The sequence below is a fragment of the Penaeus chinensis genome, chromosome 39 (assembly GCF_019202785.1).
Source record: "Penaeus chinensis breed Huanghai No. 1 chromosome 39, ASM1920278v2, whole genome shotgun sequence".
Classification (NCBI taxonomy): Eukaryota; Metazoa; Arthropoda; class Malacostraca; order Decapoda; family Penaeidae; genus Penaeus; species Penaeus chinensis.
Window position 1 is genome coordinate 24625956 of NC_061857.1, and position 5000 is coordinate 24630955.

The following is a 5000-nucleotide window of genomic DNA, read 5'->3' on the forward strand; positions in this document are numbered from 1 at the left end:
GAAGGGAGGACAGGTGGGGGAAAGCATCAAAACATGGGCATGACAAAAGAATATGTGGAACTGAAAGAGGGACATTACATAAGGAACATAAGGGTGGATCGGATTGTGACATCATATAGGAGTGTGTTAGACGGGTGTGGCCAATGCATAAGCAGGCAAGAGCCGTCTCCCAACGTCTGCTCCGATGAAATGGAGCTGACCATGAGGAGATTGATAGTTGTACAGTATGTAATTTATTAGTGCGGAGACTTGACCAGAAAGATTGCCATCAATTATACAAGAAGGTCTTGAAGTGTGGGTAATAATCCGTGACTGGGATACGTGAGAAACGTGGTTGGTATGATGTGGACATAGCGGTGTAGCGTGCTAGAGTATCTGCCTGTTCATTGCCGGGGATTCCAACGTGGCTGGGCACCCAGCAAAATTTGAACATCCAGTTCTGGATCTTACAAACAAGGGGGTTGGTCAAGTGTATAGACTTTATGATAGTGAGTTACGGGAGTCAGTAAAAATTATGAAAGAGGAAGAGGGGAGGGTGTTTTAAGGCAAAAAAGAGTGCATAAACTTCTGTAGTAAGGACACTGGATTCATGACGGAGGGAGGATTTGGAGCCATCATTGTAAACGTGAATACTGGAGGAATGAGTGGAGACATGCTCAAGGAAATGGGTAAGAAGGACAGCAGGAGGAATATTTGATTTTGGTAAGTCAGGGAAAACAGAGGAGCAAATACGGGGGTGAGGTATAAGCCATGGAGGGACAGAATGGGCAGAGAACGGGAGGGGTTGGAGATGGGATATGTTTGTATAAGGAAAAACATCTCTTGCACAAGAAATACAAATGAACAAATTAATAAATTAAAATAATTGTAAAAAAAAGAAAAAAGTTCATCATAACACATGAACCTTAACATGCCTGGGCCATGAAATCACAGAGAGAAAACCAATGAAACGTCTCCATTCTCCCTCCTCAACAAACTAAAAACAGCAAAACTGAAATCCAAACAGCGACAATACTCCCACATGACTGACAGCGTTGGGAAATCGACTGCGAAACAGAAAGGATTGCGCCCAACTACCCTATGACTGATCATGTCAGCGGTTCTAAAGCATCAGAACTGCCGGGATTGGGCCAGGAAAATCTACTCCGAGAGTTACGTGTAAAAAAAGTTCCCAGCTGGAAATAATAAAGGGGAAAACTGAACGGCTACAGAGGAATAAAATATCTGACAATAATAATCAATGATGCAATCAAAATATACTCTACCAATGTAAATTTAAACAAATTAAGGGATAAAGCCTCTCTTCCTAACAGGCAACCAATACGATCAGATACGAATCATAATCAAAACAACATTGGTATCCAAAAAAAGGGCAAACAAAATAAAACCATGACTCCCGCTGCCACCTTCTGCCAGCTTTCGCTATAGAATGTCTGTGTTTAAGGGACAAAACCAAAGCTGTAATGGTGTGTATCAATGGTAATGAATGGTAACTGAAGATCATATACCATCATATTTGCTTTGTTTATACACTGCTACTAAGATTACTTTTAACTGCAAGACTGTAAAGTACCAAAAGGCAATGTACATCTGCTAAGCAAAGTAATGTGCAAAACTGTCTCAGCAAAACTGAAATAATGAAATTTATGAAAATATTTAATTTTCGGATGTCTTGGGATCTCAAGTAACTTCTCTGACACTTGGAATGAATTACCAGAGTTCTCTTTTGATTCAAATCATGCCTCAATCTCCTTCCCTCTCTTTTAACTTATCAATTTACTCGACTACTCTCTGACTTTTATTCAATTCAAAATTCACTCGTCCGTACAAAGTCACTCTCATTCTAGAATTTAACACCATCTTTGATTTTTTTCTATTGTTGTGATATTCTAGACTGACCAAGCCCCAAATTTTGAAAAATAAAAAAAATAAAAAATGAAATAAAGGAAACAAGAATCATGAATATAAAATTACCATTGACTCTAAAGAAAAAAAACACAAACAAATTGAGAAAAACTAATAAGAAAAAAAAAAATATAAGAAAGAAAGAGAAAAGAAAAAGTAAGAAAAAGAGAGAGAGAGAGAGAGAGAGAAAAAAAAACTCCACCTCTTATTCCTAGTACCAGGTCTTCAATGTCTCTCTGGCAAAATGGAAGACAAGCATTGACGGTGGATAGTAACCCTCCCACCCCCACCCCCACCCCACCTGCCATCAGCCTCCTCTGCCGCTGTGGTCTTTCTGCCGCTCCCAAGCTCCGGCACGGACCCTGTAAGCGTATGTATACCTTTCCTTCTGGAGTTTTCCCTCTCCCAATGTCACCACATTATGCTGCCATACCTAGTCTTCTATATGCAACACAAATAGTACCATTGAGACTATAAGAAAAAACCCTTAATTCGATACTTGTGCATAATTTCCTAAAGAGTAATACCGATGTCCGTAGCCTTTACTGTTTTTTTATACTTGACGTTCCTACCGAGAGAGCTTCCATGTTCTGAATTGTGCTTGAGAATGGTGAGGGAAGTCATTGAAAAAGAATATACGGACACACGCGCAATATCCAAAGAACATACCATAGATTTATCACATGAGGCAACTTAAGCTTCTTAGTTTTGCTGTCATATTTCTGAACAAATACCCAAGGCATAAAAGAGAGAGAAAAAAAAAAAAAAAATCAATAAACAAATAAAATAATAATTACAATAATAAATCTTGACAAAAGATCACAAAAACCAAAGAACACAGAATCAGAGAATCAAATTCTATCCCGCTTGCAGGCTAAATGGATTTAATCAAATATACTCATCAATACAGAGAGGAGAGAGAGAGAGAGAGAGAGAGAGAGAGAGAGAGAGAGAGAGAGAGAGAGAGAGAGAGAGAGAGAGAGAGAGAGAGAGAGAGAGAGAGAGAAAAGAAAAAAGAATAAGATACAGGAAAGAAGAAGGGGAGGAGGAGGAGGAGGAGGAGGAGGAGAAGACGATATATTGTCACGGCACTAAGTAGTCCTACAGCTATTCCCTTTTGTGCTGTAATCACAGGTAATAAGGCCATAAAATAGACAAAGACACAGGCTGAAATTGAGAGGGCAAGAAAGCAAACATTAGGGCTGTCCACAAGCTATCATTCTGGGAGTGATGTCATTCGTGCAACCAGAGTCTTCTTTTAAATGAGCGTTTCTGAGATGAAGCATAAAGGAAAATACTGAAGAGCAGAGAGAAAATAAAAAAGGGAAAAACAAATATAATAATCATACAGATATAAATTACATATATGAAAAATCATAGCTTGATCCTAACTGTTTCATGTAAGCCAAATGAAAAGAGAGAAAAAAAAAAATTCAAATTATCTTGCTCTAAGTCTGTAAAACAATAAAACCTGCTTGTCAACTCATAACCAAGAAAATCATTATTCACAGATAAAATCATTTATGCAAAATTTAGTCCCTAAAATACTCTTTTCTTCTCTTCTGCAACAAGAAAATAAGATACGCTCAAAATATATAGTCAACATCAAGTAACTGCTCAAATGTACTACAAACTGATTTAACAAAAAAAAAAAAAAAAAATTACCACAGCACAATCATCAATTCTTCCGTAAGACAGACCGAGAGAGAGAAAAAGAAAAATTTTCCCTGTTCTTTCTCATATATTCTATTCACTGCGAATGCCAACAAGCTTTAAATAATAATAATAATAATAATAAAAAAAAAAAAAAAACAAAGGAAAATAATAAGAATAAAAATTACAAATCAATCATTCTCTGATTACCTTTCTGGTCTTCATACAAAAAAAATTCTTCATAAAGACATTAACAATCACTGAACTACTACATATTCATATATTTTTTGCTTCTTTTTTTATCTCCTTAATAAATCACAGATGATTTTCCATGAGTTAGGGTCTCAGTTCACACTGAGGTCAATTGACAGACATATTCGGCAACTGCAACACTGATAAGTGGCCAAAGAAAGTGATGCTTACTCAATGTCGATTCAACACCGATTGAACGTCGGCCAATTCAACTCCGCTTCAGTCACCGTCAACTCAACACTGACTTGCATCGGTCAACTTCGTTTCAAAAAAGTCTATGCACGGGTAAACAGGCTTCTTTTTCCGCATTTTCTCTTCTTCCTATTTTTGTTCTGATGTATCACTCCTTTGTTTTAGTGCAACATGAAAGCAAACGAGTTATAGACAAGAGGGGAGGTGGAGACGAGGAGGCAATCCATTAGAGAAAGAATGAGAGAAAATCAGTAAACAATCATACTCCATATTCATTAACTGCTTCAAACACTCGGTCCAAAACGCTTCACTCCCGTTTTCTTCAATCCTTCTGCTTGAGGGATAACTTTGGAATAAAACAGGTAGGGTCAGAAGTAGCAGAGAGAGGAAAAATGTACATAAAAAAAAAGCAGAAGAAAAAAAAAAGGGGGAGGAGGAGGAGGAGTAGCAGGGGATTATCACAATAACAATTTCCAGCCAAATTAATAATAATAATGATATTATTAAAACAACTGATCACAAAAACTGTTGGGAGGCCACCATGGATCTAAGTTAATGGGAGGGAAAATAAAGAATGAAACAAAGAAAGAAAAAGAAAAGAAAAGAAAAAAAGAAAAAAAAGAAGAAAAAAAAGGAAGAAAGAGATGGAGATAAGAAGGGGAGGAAGAACTGACACTTTTGTTACTAGCTGACGACATCTTCCAATATGAAAGTGAAAAAAATAACAGATAAGAAAATTTCCACCAAAACAAATAAAAATAAGAATAACATCAATCATAATCAATAAAATATAAACAAACCCAAAAGGCATGACTCATTTTGACGGAGGGGGGAGAAGGGGGGGAGGGGGAGGTCGGATATTGGGTCAGTCGTTTCGCACCAAAGACCGACGCGTCTTCCATGACTAGCTGTTTGTATTTCCCCGCCACCGCCGCCGCCGTCGTGGTGTCGCCCGCATTGGGAAACCCTGTCCAGAGGCTTCCTATCCTGTGTGCTCA

The 5000-nt window shown here is 37.7% G+C and overlaps 1 protein-coding gene across 2 annotated transcripts in view; it reads right to left on the reverse strand.

Moving 5' to 3' along the window:
• Positions 1–3225: 3225 nt before the first annotated feature.
• Positions 3226–5000, reverse strand: part of LOC125046830 (dual specificity mitogen-activated protein kinase kinase hemipterous-like) — a 30805-nt gene continuing 29030 nt past the window's right edge. For both annotated transcript variants that reach the window (XM_047644804.1, XM_047644803.1), the window contains exon 11: positions 3226–5000. This exon is cut by the window's right edge and continues 174 nt beyond it. The gene's annotated coding sequence lies outside the window, so the exon portion shown is untranslated.